The sequence below is a fragment of the Alosa pseudoharengus genome, unplaced genomic scaffold (assembly GCF_046254945.1).
Source record: "Alosa pseudoharengus isolate Yale_2024_CS ecotype anadromous, Long Island Sound unplaced genomic scaffold, YU_APseudo_1.1 YU_APseudo_1.1_scf_17, whole genome shotgun sequence".
Lineage (NCBI taxonomy): Eukaryota > Metazoa > Chordata > Actinopteri > Clupeiformes > Clupeidae > Alosa > Alosa pseudoharengus.
This window is the reverse complement of record NW_027468640.1, coordinates 34,018,304-34,036,405: the sequence shown is the minus strand read 5'-3', so window position 1 is coordinate 34,036,405 and position 18,102 is coordinate 34,018,304. Positions and strand designations below refer to the sequence as shown.

Sequence of the window (18,102 nt, the reverse complement as noted above, 5' to 3'; positions counted from 1 at the left end):
CCCAAATATAGCTGCAAGCAGCAATGAGGGGGCCAAGCAGGCAGTTCAGCAGGCCAGATTTGCCATGTAAGTCAATGCCGTTGCATCAGACATGTAGGCTTAAGCAGTCACAGCAAGTTCCATGCCATACAACCCAAGATTGGCTGAGTTACAAGGTCAAGTTTCACATCAAAACATAGCTGATTTTGTGGGGCTGAACCAGGGCTGAGTGTCGGCGCCCCCTCCCCCAGCCAGTCCACCGCCGCAACCGCCCCTGCCCATCCCACCCCGTCCCACCCTTGCACGCACACATTAGAATGAACTGGATGGAACTTGCTGTCATCAGTTTCACATCAAAAATAAAAGATTGACTGACATATGATCACACTTGCTGTGATTTAAACAGAGAGGTCAAAAATTGACGTCATAGGTTGTGTTGAACTCGGCTTGGCCCAAGGATTCCAATGATACCTCATTTTGCCATTCGGGTCAACAGGTCAAAAGTTACGTCCGTGAACACAAATCCAACTTTGGCCTGTTGGTGGCGCTAGAGCGCTTGAGGTGCCGTCATGAAACTTGGTGAAATGAATTATTGGACTGTCCCCAATTAGTGTGCAAAATTGTATAACTTTTTACCAGACGGTTCTATGGGCGGCCATTGACTTCCATTGCAAAATAATGCGCATCAGCAACTACTGGCCAAAATGCATTTTTGTCAATTACGGAGCCCCCTAGAGGTCAAATGTCACCAAATTTCTTGAGCGTCCTCCCGATGGGGTCGGAGGTACATGTACTAAGTTTGGTTTTGATACATGAAAGCGTTGCTGAGATATGAAATCACTTCCTGTTTGGCGGCTTCGCCGCAAATTTCAATTGGCTGGTACAGGCTAATACTTCTTTCAATTGTTCCAGAAATCAATGCACTCATCAGGCATGGTCTGAAGATGGTCTCTGCCAATTTTGGTCAGGATCCGCTGAAATTTGTGACCTGCGAAAACTTGTACGTGTTTTTGATTAAATCCAATATGGCGGCCGAATCAATTACGATGACATCACAAGTTGGCTTGGGTCGAACTAAGGAACTCCAACAGTATTACCAGACATCATTAGTGCAATTTAATTCTAAACACAACAGCAACTACAGGCCAAAAGGCATGTTTCTTAATTACAGCGCCCCTTAGAGGTCAAAGGTCACCAAATTTTTTGAGCTTCCCTCTGATTGGGTCCTGAGTCTATCCACCAAGTTTGGCATTGATACATGCAAGGGTTGCTGAGATATGAGCTCACTTCCTGTTTGGCGGCTTCGCCGCAAATTTCAATTGTATATTATGGATGAACGGTTATAGTTCCGGAGACAAAATACCACAACTTTTGTGAGGCTTGGTCTGAAGATCATGTATGTCAAGTTTGGTGTCGATCGGACAAAATTTGTGACCTGTGAAAAATTAGTTTCACTTTCACTAAAATCCAATATGGCGGAAAATCCATCATGGCGGAAAACGACGCCATAGGGTGCGTTGAACTCGGCCTGGTCCAAGGATTCCAATGGTACCTCAATTTTTAAAATCGGGCCAACGGGTCAGAAGATACATGCGTGAACGCATGTCCAACTTTGGCCTGTTGGTGGCGCTAGAGCGCTCGTGGTGCGGACTTGAAACTTGGTGAAATTAATCATGGGACTCTGCCTAATTACAGTGCCAAATTTCACAACTTTTCACCAGACGGTTCTATGGGCTGCCATAGACTTCAATGGCAGAGGAAAGATGTGTAATAATAATAATAATAGTAGGAAAAGATAGAAACACAATGGGTGCCTTCGCAGCTTCGCTGCTTGGCCCCCAAATATAGCTGCAAGCAGCAATGAGGGGGCCAAGCAGGCAGTTCAGCAGGCCAGATTTGCCATGTAAGTCAATGCCGTTGCATCAGACATGTAGGCTTAAGCAGTCACAGCAAGTTCCATGCCATACAACCCAAGATTGGCTGAGTTACAAGGTCAAGTTTCACATCAAAACATAGCTGATTTTGTGGGGCTGAACCAGGGCTGAGTGTCGGCGCCCCCTCCCCCAGCCAGTCCACCGCCGCAACCGCCCCTGCCCATCCCACCCCGTCCCACCCTTGCACGCACACATTAGAATGAACTGGATGGAACTTGCTGTCATCAGTTTCACATCAAAAATAAAAGATTGACTGACATATGATCACACTTGCTGTGATTTAAACAGAGAGGTCAAAAATTGACGTCATAGGTTGTGTTGAACTCGGCTTGGCCCAAGGATTCCAATGATACCTCATTTTGCCATTCGGGTCAACAGGTCAAAAGTTACGTCCGTGAACACAAATCCAACTTTGGCCTGTTGGTGGCGCTAGAGCGCTTGAGGTGCCGTCATGAAACTTGGTGAAATGAATTATTGGACTGTCCCCAATTAGTGTGCAAAATTGTATAACTTTTTACCAGACGGTTCTATGGGCGGCCATTGACTTCCATTGCAAAATAATGCGCATCAGCAACTACTGGCCAAAATGCATTTTTGTCAATTACGGAGCCCCCTAGAGGTCAAATGTCACCAAATTTCTTGAGCGTCCTCCCGATGGGGTCGGAGGTACATGTACTAAGTTTGGTTTTGATACATGAAAGCGTTGCTGAGATATGAAATCACTTCCTGTTTGGCGGCTTCGCCGCAAATTTCAATTGGCTGGTACAGGCTAATACTTCTTTCAATTGTTCCAGAAATCAATGCACTCATCAGGCATGGTCTGAAGATGGTCTCTGCCAATTTTGGTCAGGATCCGCTGAAATTTGTGACCTGCGAAAACTTGTACGTGTTTTTGATTAAATCCAATATGGCGGCCGAATCAATTACGATGACATCACAAGTTGGCTTGGGTCGAACTAAGGAACTCCAACAGTATTACCAGACATCATTAGTGCAATTTAATTCTAAACACAACAGCAACTACAGGCCAAAAGGCATGTTTCTTAATTACAGCGCCCCTTAGAGGTCAAAGGTCACCAAATTTTTTGAGCTTCCCTCTGATTGGGTCCTGAGTCTATCCACCAAGTTTGGCATTGATACATGCAAGGGTTGCTGAGATATGAGCTCACTTCCTGTTTGGCGGCTTCGCCGCAAATTTCAATTGTATATTATGGATGAACGGTTATAGTTCCGGAGACAAAATACCACAACTTTTGTGAGGCTTGGTCTGAAGATCATGTATGTCAAGTTTGGTGTCGATCGGACAAAATTTGTGACCTGTGAAAAATTAGTTTCACTTTCACTAAAATCCAATATGGCGGAAAATCCATCATGGCGGAAAACGACGCCATAGGGTGCGTTGAACTCGGCCTGGTCCAAGGATTCCAATGGTACCTCAATTTTTAAAATCGGGCCAACGGGTCAGAAGATACATGCGTGAACGCATGTCCAACTTTGGCCTGTTGGTGGCGCTAGAGCGCTCGTGGTGCGGACTTGAAACTTGGTGAAATTAATCATGGGACTCTGCCTAATTTCAGTGCCAAATTTCACAACTTTTCACCAGACGGTTCTATGGGCTGCCATAGACTTCAATGGCAGAGGAAAGATGTGTAATAATAATAATAATAGTAGGAAAAGATAGAAACACAATGGGTGCCTTCGCAGCTTCGCTGCTTGGCCCCCAAATATAGCTGCAAGCAGCAATGAGGGGGCCAAGCAGGCAGTTCAGCAGGCCAGATTTGCCATGTAAGTCAATGCCGTTGCATCAGACATGTAGGCTTAAGCAGTCACAGCAAGTTCCATGCCATACAACCCAAGATTGGCTGAGTTACAAGGTCAAGTTTCACATCAAAACATAGCTGATTTTGTGGGGCTGAACCAGGGCTGAGTGTCGGCGCCCCCTCCCCCAGCCAGTCCACCGCCGCAACCGCCCCTGCCCATCCCACCCCGTCCCACCCTTGCACGCACACATTAGAATGAACTGGATGGAACTTGCTGTCATCAGTTTCACATCAAAAATAAAAGATTGACTGACATATGATCACACTTGCTGTGATTTAAACAGAGAGGTCAAAAATTGACGTCATAGGTTGTGTTGAACTCGGCTTGGCCCAAGGATTCCAATGATACCTCATTTTGCCATTCGGGTCAACAGGTCAAAAGTTACGTCCGTGAACACAAATCCAACTTTGGCCTGTTGGTGGCGCTAGAGCGCTTGAGGTGCCGTCATGAAACTTGGTGAAATGAATTATTGGACTGTCCCCAATTAGTGTGCAAAATTGTATAACTTTTTACCAGACGGTTCTATGGGCGGCCATTGACTTCCATTGCAAAATAATGCGCATCAGCAACTACTGGCCAAAATGCATTTTTGTCAATTACGGAGCCCCCTAGAGGTCAAATGTCACCAAATTTCTTGAGCGTCCTCCCGATGGGGTCGGAGGTACATGTACTAAGTTTGGTTTTGATACATGAAAGCGTTGCTGAGATATGAAATCACTTCCTGTTTGGCGGCTTCGCCGCAAATTTCAATTGGCTGGTACAGGCTAATACTTCTTTCAATTGTTCCAGAAATCAATGCACTCATCAGGCATGGTCTGAAGATGGTCTCTGCCAATTTTGGTCAGGATCCGCTGAAATTTGTGACCTGCGAAAACTTGTACGTGTTTTTGATTAAATCCAATATGGCGGCCGAATCAATTACGATGACATCACAAGTTGGCTTGGGTCGAACTAAGGAACTCCAACAGTATTACCAGACATCATTAGTGCAATTTAATTCTAAACACAACAGCAACTACAGGCCAAAAGGCATGTTTCTTAATTACAGCGCCCCCTAGAGGTCAAAGGTCACCAAATTTTTTGAGCTTCCCTCTGATTGGGTCCTGAGTCTATCCACCAAGTTTGGCATTGATACATGCAAGGGTTGCTGAGATATGAGCTCACTTCCTGTTTGGCGGCTTCGCCGCAAATTTCAATTGTATATTATGGATGAACGGTTATAGTTCCGGAGACAAAATACCACAACTTTTGTGAGGCTTGGTCTGAAGATCATGTATGTCAAGTTTGGTGTCGATCGGACAAAATTTGTGACCTGTGAAAAATTAGTTTCACTTTCACTAAAATCCAATATGGCGGAAAATCCATCATGGCGGAAAACGACGCCATAGGGTGCGTTGAACTCGGCCTGGTCCAAGGATTCCAATGGTACCTCAATTTTTAAAATCGGGCCAACGGGTCAGAAGATACATGCGTGAACGCATGTCCAACTTTGGCCTGTTGGTGGCGCTAGAGCGCTCGTGGTGCGGACTTGAAACTTGGTGAAATTAATCATGGGACTCTGCCTAATTACAGTGCCAAATTTCACAACTTTTCACCAGACGGTTCTATGGGCTGCCATAGACTTCAATGGCAGAGGAAAGATGTGTAATAATAATAATAATAGTAGGAAAAGATAGAAACACAATGGGTGCCTTCGCAGCTTCGCTGCTTGGCCCCCAAATATAGCTGCAAGCAGCAATGAGGGGGCCAAGCAGGCAGTTCAGCAGTCCAGAAGTCCAGATTTGCCATGCAACTCAATGCCGTGGCATCAGGCATATAGCATTAAGCAGTCACAACAAGTTCCATGTCAAACAACCCAAGATTGGCTGAGTTACAAGGTCAAGTTTCACATCAAAACATAACTAATTTTGTGTGGCTGAACCAGGGCTGAGTGTCGCCGCCCCCTCAACCAGCCAACTCACCACTGCAATCGCCCCCTGCCCGCCCCTGCCCGTCCCACCCCGTCCCACCCCGCCCCACCCTTGCACGCACGCATTAGAATTAACTGGATGGAACTCGCTGTCAACAGTTTCACATCAAAAATAAAAGATCGATTGAGATATGATCATGCTTGCTGTGATTTCAATGCCCCAATAGAGGTCAAAGGTCACCAAATTATTTGTGCATCATCAGGATGAACCAGATGGTTCTATGGGCTGCCATTGACCTCCATTGCAGAATAATGCAGCAACTACAGGCCAAAATACATTTTTGCCAATTACAGAGCCCCCTAGAGGTCAAAGGTCACCAAATTTCTTGAGCGTCCTCCTGGTGGGTCCAGAGGACCATGTACTAAGTTTGGTTTTGATAAATGAAAGCGTTGCTGAGATATGAGCTCACTTCCTGTTTGGCGGCTTCGCCGCAAATTTCGATTGGCTGTTACAGGCAAACGCTTCTGTCAATTGTTCCAGAAAAAAATACACTGATAAGGCATGGTCTGAAGATGGTCACTGCCAATTTTGGTGTGGATCAGCTGAAATTTGTGACTTGCGAATAATTATTCATGTTTTTGATTAAATCCAATATGGCGACCAAATCAATTACGATGACATCACAAGTTGGCTTGGGTCGGCCTAAGGACCTTCCACAGTATTGTCAGACACCACTAGTGCGTTTTAATTCTAAGCACAACAGCAGCTACAGGCCAAAAAGCATGTTTCTTAATTACAGCGCCCCCTAGAGGTCAAAGGTCACCAAATTTCTTGAGCTTCCCCCTGATGGGGTCATGAGTCCATATACTAAGTTTGGTTATGATAGATGAATGGGTTGCTGAGATATGAGCTCACTTCCTGTTTGGCGTCTTCGCCGCAAATTTCGATTGGATATTACGGGTGAACGGTTTAAGTTCCGAAGACAAAACACCACAACTTTTGTGAGGCTTGGTCTGAAGATCATGTGTGTCAAGTTTGGTGACAATCGGACAAAATTTGTGACCTGTGAAAAATTAGTTTCACTTTCACTAAAATCCAAAATGGCGGAAAATCCATCATGGCGGAAGATGACGTCATAGGGTGCGTTGAACTCGGCTTGGTCCAAGGATTCCAACGATGCCTCATTTTTGACAATCGAGTCAACGGGTCAGAAGTTACATGCGTGAACGCAAGTCCAACTTTGGCCTGTTGGTGGCGCTAGAGCGCTCAAGGTGCCGGTATGAAACTTGGTGAAATTAATCATGAGACTGTCCTCAATCAGTGTGCCAAATTTCACAACTTTTCACCAGACAGTTCTATGGGCTGCCATTGACTTCAATGCCAGAGGAATAATAATAATAAGAAACAGTAGAAACACAATGGGTGCCTTCGCAGCTTCGCTGCTTGGCCCCCAAATATAGCTGCAAGCAGCAATGTGGGGGCCAAGCAAATAAGCAGAAGTTGGGATTGGACTGGACTGAATTGGACAGGATTGGATTGGAATGGAATGGAATGGAATGGACTGGACTGGTCTTTACTGGACTAGACTGGACTGGACTGAATTGCATTGCATTGGATTGAATTGGACTGGATTAGATTGGATTGGATTGGATTGGACTGGACTGGACTGGACTGGACTGGACTGGACAGGATTGGATTGGAATGGACTGGATTGGATTGGATTGGGATTGCTGAGATATGAGCCTACTTCAAGTGATTGTTGATTGGATTGGATTGAATTGGACTGGATTGAAATGGATTGGGATTGGACTGGACTGAATTGGACAGGATTGGATTGGAATGGAATGGACTGGACTGGACTGGACTGGACTGGACTTGATTGGACTGGACTGGACTGGATTGGATTGGATTTGATTGGACTGGATTGGGATTGCTGAGATGAGACTACTTCATGTGATCGTTGATTGGATTGGATGGAATTGGACTGGATTGGATTGTACTGGACTGGATTGGAATGGATTGGACTGGATTGGACTTGAATGGATTGGATTTGATTGGACTGGATTGGGATTACTGAGATATGATCTTACTTCATGTGATTGTTGATTGGATTGGATTGGATTGGATTGGATTGAATTGGACTGGATTGGATTGGATTGGGATTGGACTGGACTGAATTGGACAAGACTGGATTGGATTGTAATGGACTGGGTTGGATTGGATTTGATTGGACTGGATTGGGATTGCTGAGATATGAGACTACTTTATGTGATCGTTGATTGGATTGGATGGAATTGGACTGGATTGGATTGTACTGGACTGGATTGGAATGGATTGGACTTGAATGGATTGGATTTGATTGGACTGGATTGGGATTACTGAGATATGATCTTACTTCATGTGACTGTTGATTGGATTGGATTGGATTGAATTGGACTGGACTGGATTGGATTGGGATGGACTGGATTGGATTGGATTGGGATTGGACTGGACTGAATTGGACAAGACTGGATTGGATTGGAATGGACTGGATTGGATTGGGATTGCTGAGGTATGAGCCTACTTCAAGTGATTGTTGATTGGATTGGATTGAATTGGACTGGATTAGATTGGGATTGCTGAGATGTGAGCCTACTTCATGTGATTGTTGATTGGATTGGATTGGATTGAATTGGACTGGATTGGATTGGGATTGGGTCTTGAGTCCATGTACAAAGTTTGGTTTCAATCCATGAAAGCGTTAGTAAGATATGAGCCTAATTCATGTCATAGTTTTCCCTAGTGGTCAAAAGACACCAAATGTATTGTAGCTATTCAGGATGTGTTCATGAGTCCACGTACCAAGTTTGGTGTTGATACGAGAAAGTCTTGCTAATTATAGCACCCCTAGTGGTCAAAAGTCACCAAATGTATTGTGCGTCCTCAGGTTGTGACCACGAGTCCACGTACCAAGTTTGAGGTTGATACGAGAAAGTATTGCTAATTATAGCGCCTCTAGTGGTCAAAGTACACCAAATGTTTTGTGTGTCCTCAGGATGGGGTCCCAAGTCTATGAACCAAGTTTGGTTTTGATATGTGAAAGCGTTGCTGAGATAGGAGCTAACTTCCTGTAACTCTAGCGCCCCCCTAGTGGTCGAAGGTCATCAAATTGATTGTGTGTCCTCAGGGAGGAGTTCCAAGTCCATATACCAAGTTTGGTTTTGATATGTGAAAGTGTTGCTGAGATATGAGCCTACTTCCTGTGATTATAGCGCCCCCATAGTGGTCAAAAGTCGCCAAATTTATTGAGCCTTCTCCTAATTGGGTCCTGAGCCCATGTACCGAGTTTGGTTTTGATACATGAAATCTTGGCTGAGATAACAGTTCACTTCCTGATTGGTGGCTTTTCAATTTTGATTGGTCGTCACGGCCGACCTGTTTTGAATAAAGGTCAAAAAAGCAATGCGTTTGTGAGACATGGTCTGAAGATCATCTGTGCCAAGTTTCGTGAAAAATGGATGAAATTTGTGACCTGTGAAAACTTTTAAAGGTTTTTGATTTAATCCAATATGGCGGTCCAATCAATTATGTTAATGTCAAAAGTTGATATGTGTCAGCCTAAGGCCCTCCCAAAGTATTAACAGAGATAACTAATATGTTTTAATTTCAAACACATCACCCCATAGAGGCCAAAACGTACTTTTATTAATTATAGCGCCACCTGTAGGTCAAAAGTCATCAAATTTATTGAGCATTCTCCTAATTGGGTCCTGAGCCCATGTACCGAGTTTGGTTTTGATATGTGAAAGCCTTGCCGAAATCTGAGTTCACTTCCTCTTTGGCGGCTTCGCCACCAATTTTGATTGGTCGTGACTGGCGACCATTTGTGAGTATGGGTGTGAAATGCAATGCAATTATGAGACATGGTCTGAAGATCATCTGTGTCAAGTTTCGTGAAAATTGGATGAAGTTTGTGACCTGTGAAAACTTTTAAGTGTTTTTGATGAAATCCAATATGGCGGTCCAATCAATTATGTTAATGTCAAAAGTTGATATGGGACAGCCTAAGGACCTCCCAAAGTATTAACAGAGATCGATCACTAATATGTTTTAATTTCAAACACATCACCCCATACAGGCCAAAACGTAGTTTTTTTAATTATAGCGCCACCTGTAGGTCAAAAGTCATGAAATTTATTGAGCCTCCTCCTAATTGGGTCCTGAGCCCATGTAGTGAGTTTGGTTTTGATATGTGAAAGCCATAGACTGTAAAAAATATGGACAAAGCGTCTGTGACGTCACCCATAGATTTTCTGAAGAACGGTTATGAAGCCGTTTATGGGGGGTATGGGCGGCGCCATCTTGGAAAACGTTGGGAAATCCTAACCCCGCCTACCTCCTAGCCAATCCATATATGGGTAAAAGGGCGGGGCTTTGTATGAGACTGAGCAAGCCGGTGAACCCGCCTCGTCGTCAGCCGAGCAACCTCAGCTAACGTTAGCCTACAAGATGGACTGGCACAGACGTTGCTGTAACATTGCTGGTAAGTTTGATCTGCTAACGTGAAGTTCATGTATGTTTCTTAATGCCATGTTCAGACACTTTTTAATGTTGTATGCTGAAAGGTTATATTCGGGTGAACGGTTGAAAAGTTGAGAATGAAGAGTTGAGTTTGCAGATTCTAGCTTCTAGATAAAATAAACTAACGTTAGCTATCCCTCCCTTGCTGAAGTTACGGTCAACTAACGTAGAGTAATCTAGCGTTACAGGTTTACCAACTCACGTAGAGTAACTTAGCAGTTTACAGGTTTAGCAACTCATACTGACAAAAATGTATCTTTGCCTTTATTGTTTTGTAATTAACGTTATCCATCTCATATTCTCAGTGGCAGCCATCATTGTAACGTTAATTAATTTACGATAACATCAGCCAGCTCGCTGTATTCTGTCAACGTATGGTGTGAATTGATAACAAAATCGTAGGGTATTAGTTAACTTGTACATCATTAATTATTTTCGATTAACTCTTAATATCACGTTTTGAAATCGCTATATTGCTCTAAAGTTGTCAGTGGTAGTTTGGTCTAAGATGACATTGAAATTTCTCATCGGTGGCCATTTCACGATCCAGCGTTCATGTTCGGTTAGCTTGCCTTATTTCCCCTTGTCAGGCTATTATCAAAACGTTAAATCCAGTTAGTGTCCGGTGTTTGGCATAACAATGCCAATATTAGTGTACTTTGTCACTGAAGACCCATTTCAAATCGCACAATAGTACTACAGCATTGTACAACAACTGTAATTTTGTTGATTACAACAAGTGGTGTTGGTTTGCATTATTGTATTATCTTGTAAGTAGTTATGACTAATAAAATGTTTACCTTTCTGTTTTGGCAGTTCACCATGGGGAGGAGGCGGCAAGGAGGTCCATGGGCTCTTAACCTGGGACTAGAGGTCCAGGTGAAGTGGTTTGGCTGGGGTGTGGTGATATTGAACCCATTAAGACTATACAGTACATTTCACTTTATGTCTATTGATGGTTATGTTGGAATGTTACACCTACCCTTTACTTATGCCAAACCCTAATTTTGTTCTTTAAATATCAGAATCAGAAAGCAAACTTACTGTTGATGGCACTGAACTTGGAAATGTTTATGGAACTTTTCTGAACTGTGAATTACATTAAAACTAATGCCAGTATTTAGTTTTGTTAGTTTTTCTTATCTTCAGCTGTCTATTGTACAGTGGAGTTTTGTTATATGTTTATACTTATATTTACCATTTCTGCTGTAAGTGCATGTTGTGTGTGATGTCTGTATGCTACTGAGACCTTGAATTTCCCCTTGGAGATCAATAAAGTATCTATCTATCTATCAAACCAATTTGCCTGTGCTCTCAAAAACATTTATACAAATCTGTCAGCTTCAGTCAGTAGGTTGAATTGAAGACCCAGATGCAGAAGTAAAGGTGTTTTTTTTACTTGTATATCTTGAGCATTACAGGTAACCACTGAATTTGTGAAACTAAAATAACAAAAACTAATATGTACTAAGCTAGTACATAGTCAATACATATTAGATCACTTTAAAGACTGACAGATGCAAATGCTGTAAATAAAGGTAATCAAGGGGTCTGCTGGTGAACAAAGTCTTTGAAGTCAGAAGCTGCCACTGCTCAATGACTTGTGCCCCATCTGGTAGGATTTCAAAATGTTCCAGATCTGAAAACAGAAATATTGGTATATGTCACATCCTTGAACTTACTGCAAACTATGAACAAGTGGTCACAAATTAAGCTAAAAAATACTCCCAATATGTATAATGAACAAACTCACAGAACACTTAGCTGAATGGGGACAGGACAGGCGTATTCAACTATTTGCACATGTCCTGTTTATGCAGGCAATAAGCAAAACCAAATTTGGTGTATTCAAAGTTCTGTAGAACAACCATTTCTTGTATTTTAATGTTTTCAGTGGAACAGTGTAAGCTCATGTCTACACCCCATTGAGGTAGTTATTAACAGTTAGGCCAAGGTCCAGTCAAACAATAGCCAGTCACTGATGCCATATTCTTTAATTATCCAATCTGTATCCAACCAAAACCTGCTGATTTAAAGGCTACTTTCCATGTGTGACTTATCAAAAGAGGTCATGATAATTATTGCACAGATGTGCCCCGGACTGCTCACAATAAAAGGCCACTCTAAATGTCTGAAATGCATTCATGTTTGTTCAGTATGCTAACCATGTCTGGAATAGACAGCTAGGCCAATTGAATCCAGTAGGTTGCTCCATTTAAATGTATGAAAAATGTCAAAGTACCACGGAATCAGTTCTGAAGTGATGCTTCTGAGTCGACTGCACAGACGAGAAGTGAAGTTAGGAGTCCAGAGCCCTCTCCAGCACCCAGCCTGTCAGGATCACCTACAGGGAAACTTTGCATAGACAAGAAGTGTTGTTTCAAATTTGTGTTTAACAAATAAACGGCATCAATAAGAGTTTCAGACGTCAGTTATAACTAACAACAGTTATGGTGACTAGCTAACGTTATCGCTCGTTATCAGCTCCATGTTCAACTTAAAGTCAATGGTTCATAGTGGTTCACAATTTTACCTCCACTAGCTAGCTAATGCTTCGGCTGAAGTTATCATCTGAACGAACGCTTTTCTATCTTAAATATGACAACCCAAAGACTATATAAATTGACAACGGACTAAGCATTCACACAGAGTATTTACAAAAGGTTTTTTGACGAGAACACATGCTTTGTTACCCCAGTATGTTTGTGAACTAACGTTAACGTGCTTAACGTTACAGCTGTCTGATTATTGACTAAACACCTGGCTAGTAGCAGCTATGGCAAACGTTAAGCTAACTCACAACGGGAGCACAATCGGTTTTCACTAACGTTAACTTTATTCAAGTTAACTAAATTTATGTGTGTGCTTCAGCCATTCGGTCATCATTTTCGACATAAACTTATTTGAAATGATTTGACGCTAACGTAGCCTATAGCTGCTACAGTGCCCACTAACATGGATGCTATAATGCTAACATCTACGTGAAATAGTAGTGGAATGTAACTTACCTCAAAAACTGGAGCGAAGTCTTCTTAAAGTGTCGGTTAGTAGGCTTCAGTTAATAGCAACCCATTTTATGTCAGATATTTGAATAAACATTTTCAGAAAGGATGTGGTGTGTAGGATCACAGCCAAGACATAATTTCGGAGTTTCCTTCACTCAGCTAGTGACATCGTCTGCTGCCTCGACACCAGCCGTCAATCAAGTTGACCACGCCCTTAATTATTCATACATTTAATATCTAAATGCGATCTAAACTAACGAGTTAGAAAAAAATTCACCCCCCTCACAGTTGTCAGGCATTCGGGAACTACCAACAAATACAATAAAAGTCCATGGGACCAACCTGTAAAAGCATGAATTTATGCTGTGAAAACGGACATTTTAACATGGGGGTCTATGGACATTTGCTCCCTTTTGGGACCTGCCCCTAGCGGATTTTCGATGTATTGCAATTTTTCGCATTTCCGGGTAGGCTTCATTGTTCAAATTAGAATGTTGCCGCTTGGTGAAAGCCTTGCCGAGATCTGATTTCACTTCCTGTTTGGCGGCTTCGCCGCCAATTTTGATTGGTCGTGACTGGCGACCAGTTGTGAGTATGGGTGTCAAAGGCAATGCAATTATGAGACATGGTCTGAAGATCATCTGTGTCAAGTTTCGTGAAAATTGGATGAAGTTTGTGACCTATGAAAACTTTTAAGTGTTTTTGATGAAATCCAATATGGCGGAGGTACAATATGGCGGAAAGTAACGTAATAGGAGTCATTGAACTCAGGTCCGTCAAGGGGTTCCAACTATTTATCAATGTTCAAAATTGGACATACGGTTCAAAAGTTAAGTGCATGGATGCAACGCCAACTTTGACCCATTGGTGGCGCTAGACTGCCTGGGGTTCAGACTTGAAAATTTGTGAAATGGAATATGGGAATGTATGGAATGAATGTGCCAAATTTCAAAACTTTTTACTGTACGGTTCTATGGGCTGCCATAGACTTCAATGGCAGCGGAAAGATGTGTAATAATAATAATAAGAAAAGGTAGAATCACTATGGGTTGCCGCGCAGCTTCGCTGCTTGGCCCCCAATAAGAAAACTAACAAACACAATGGGTGCCTTCGCAGCTTCGCTGCTTGGCCCCCAAATATAGCTGCAAGCAGCAATGTGGGGGCCAAGCAGGCAGTTCAGCAGGCCAGATTTGCCATGTAAGTCAATGCCGTTGCATCAGACATATAGCCTTAAGCAGTCACAGCAAGTTCCATGCCATACAACCCAAGATTGGCTGAGTTACAAGGTCAAGTTTCACATCAAAACATAACTGATTTTGTGGAGCTGAACCAGGGCTGAGTGTCGCCGCCCCCTCCCCCAGCCAGCCCACCGCCGCAACCGCCCCTGCCCATCCCACCCCGCCCTTGCACGCACGCTTTAGAATGAACTGGATGGAACTTGCTGTCATCAGTTTCACATCAAAAATAAAAGATTGACTGAGATATGATCACACTTGCTGTGATTTAAACAGAGAGGTCAAAAATTGACGTCATAGGGTGTGTTGAACTCGGCTTGGCCCAAGGATTCCAATGATACCTCATTTTGCCATTCGGGTCAACAGGTCAAAAGTTACGTCCGTGAACACAAATCCAACTTTGGCCTGTTGGTGGCGCTAGAGCGCTTGAGGTGCCGGCATGAAACTTGGTGAAATGAATTATTGGACTGTCCCCAATTAGTGTGCAAAATTGTATAACTTTTTACCAGACGGTTCTATGGGCTGCCATTGACTTCCATTGCAAAATAATGCGCATCAGCAACTACTGGCCAAAATGCATTTTTGTCAATTACGGAGCCCCCTAGAGGTCAAATGTCACCAAATTTCTTGAGCGTCCTTCCGATGGGGTCGGAGGTACATGTACTAAGTTTGGTTTTGATACATGAAAGCGTTGCTGAGATATGAAATCACTTCCTGTTTGGCGGCTTCGCCACAAATTTCGATTGGCTGGTACAGGCCAATGCTTCTTTCAATTGTTCCAGAAAGCAAGGCACTGATAAGGAATGGTCTGAAGATGGTCTCTGCCAATTTTGGTGAGGATCCGCTGAAATTTGTGACCTGCGAAAACTTGTACGTGTTTTTGATTAAATCCAATATGGCGGCCGAATCAATTACGATGACATCACAAGTTGGCCTGGGTCGGCCTAAGGACCTCCAACAGTATTACCAGACACCACTAGTACATTTTAATTCCAAACACAACAGCAGCTACAGGCCAAAAGGCATGTTTCTTAATTACAGCGCCCCCTAGAGGTCAAAGGTCACCAGATTTATTGAGTGTCCCCCTGATTTGGTCCTAAGTCCATGTATCCAGTTTGGCTTTGATACATGCAAGGGTTGCTGAGATATGACCTCACTTCCTGTTTGGCGGCTTCGCCGCAAATTTCGATTGGCTGTTACAGCCAAATGCTTCTGTCAATTGTTCCAGAAAGCAATGCACTGATAAGGCATGGTCTGAAGATGGTCTCTGCCAATTTTGGTGAGGATCCGCTGAAATTTGTGACCTGCGAAAACTTGTACGTGTTTTTGATTAAATCCAATATGGCGGCCGAATCAATTACGATGACATCACAAGTTGGCTTGGGTCACCTTAAGGACCTCCAACAGTATTACCAGACACCAATAGTGCGTTTTAATTTTAAGCACAACTGCAGCAACAGGCCAGAAGGCATGTTTCTTAATTACAGCGCCCCCTAGAGGTCAAAGGTCACCAGATTTCTTGAGCGTCCCCCTGATTGGGTCCTGAGTCCATGTCCTAAGTTTGGTTATGATAAATGAATGGGTTGCTGAGATATGAGCTCACTTCCTGTTTGGCGGCTTCGCCGCAAATTTCGATTGGATATTTCGGATGAACGGTTATAGTTCCGAAGACAAAACACCACAACTTTTGTGAGACTTGGTCTGAAGATCATGTGTATCAAGTTTGGTGACGATCGGACAAAATTTGTGACCTGTGAAGTTTTAGTTTCACTTTCACTAAAATCCAATATGGCGGAAAATCCATCATGGCGGAAAATGACGTCATAGGGTGCGTTGAACTCGGCTTGGTCCAAGGAATCCAACGATACCTAATTTTTGAAAATTGGGTCAACTGGTCAGAAGTTACGTGTGTGAACGCAAGTCCAACTTTGGCCTGTTGGTGGCGCTAGAGCGCTTGATGTGCCAACATGAAACTTGGTGAAATGAATCATGGGACTGTCCCAAATCGGTGTGCCAAATTTCACAACTTTTCACCAGACGGTTCTATGGGCTGCCATTGACTTCAATGGCAGAGGAATAATAATAAGAAAACTAACAAACACAATGGTTGCCTCGCAGCTTCGCTGCTTGGCCCCCAAATATAGCTGCAAGCAGCAATGAGGGGGCCAAGCAGAATAGGCCGGAGAAGCCACGGCGACAAGATAGAACTCAGCAGACACCCGTGATCAACACTTTCAACAAGTGTCAGATCAAAACATAGCTGATTTTGTAGGGCTGAAACAGGGCTGAGTATTGCAACGCCTCCGCCAGCAAGCCCCCCACCTAATCACCCCAGCCCGTCCTGCCCCGTCCCGCCCTTGCAAACACGCACGCATTAGAATGAACTGGATGGAACATGTTGTCATCAGTTTCACATCAAAAAATAAAAGATCAATAAAACACATCAGCAACTACAGATCAAAATGCAATATTGCTAATTGCAGCACCCCCTACAGGTCAAAGGTCACCAAAGTTTTTGAGCGTCCTCCTAATGGGGTCATGAATCCATGTAGTAAGTTTGGTTATGATACATGGCAGGGTTGCTGAGATATGAACTCAGTTCCTGTTTGGCGGCTTCGCCACCAATTTCGATTGGCTGTTACGGGCGAAAGCTTTTGTCAATTGTTTCAGAAAGCAATATATAGATAGGTTATGGTCTGAAGATGGTCTCTGCCCATTTTGGTGAGGATCCGCTGAAATTTGTGACCTGCGGAAACTTGTACGTGTTTTTGATTAAATCCAATATGGCGGCCGAATCAATTACGATGACATCACAAGTTGACTTGGGTCGGCCTAAGGAACTCCAACAGTATTACCAGACACCACTAGTACATTTTAATTCCAAACACAACAGCAGCTACAGGCCAAAAGGCATGTTTCTTAATTACAGCGCCCCCTAGAGGTCAAAGGTCACCAGATTTATTGAGTGTCCCCCTGATTGGGTCCTGAGTCCATGCACTTAGTTTGGCTTTGATACATGCAAGGGTTGCTGAGATATGAGCTCACTTCCTGTTTGGCGGCGTCGCCGCAAATTTCGATTGGCTGTTACAGCCGAATGCTTCTGTCAATTGTTCCAGAAAGCAATGCACTGATAAGGTATGGTCTGAAGATGCTCTCTGCCAATTTTGGTGAGGATCCGCTGAAATTTGTGACCTGCGAAAACTTGTACGTGTTTTTGATTAAATCCAATATGGCGGCCGAATCAATTACGATGACATCACAAGTTGGCTTGGGTCGGCCTAAGGACCTCCAACAGTATTACCAGACACCACTAGTGCGTTTTAATTCTAAACACAACAGCAGTTACAGGCCAAAAGGCATGTTTCTAAATTACAGCGCCCCCTAGAGGTCAAAGGTCACCAGATTTCTTGAGTGTCCCCCTGATTGGGTCCTGAGTCCATGTACAAAGTTTGGTTATGATAGATCAATGGGTTGCTGAGATATGAGCTCACTTCCTGTTTGGCGGCTTCGCCGCAAATTTTGATTGGCTGTTACGGGCGAACGGTTTAAGTTCCGAAGACAAACCACCACAACTTTTGTGAGGCTTGGTCTGAAGATCATGTGTGTCAAGTTTGGTGACGATCGGACAAAATTTGTGACCTGTGAAAAATTAGTTTCA

At 43.4% G+C, this 18,102-nt stretch overlaps 1 long non-coding RNA gene across 1 annotated transcript; it reads right to left on the bottom strand.

Annotated features, from left to right (window-relative positions):
• Window positions 1-11,585: 11,585 nt before the first annotated feature.
• Window positions 11,586-13,418, bottom strand: LOC143127706 (uncharacterized). The gene is made up of 3 exons (XR_012987672.1): window positions 13,213-13,418; window positions 12,447-12,559; window positions 11,586-11,843 (listed from the first exon to the last, which is right to left on the bottom strand). It is a non-coding gene; the product is annotated as an uncharacterized LOC143127706 (long non-coding RNA).
• Window positions 13,419-18,102: the final 4,684 nt, after the last annotated feature.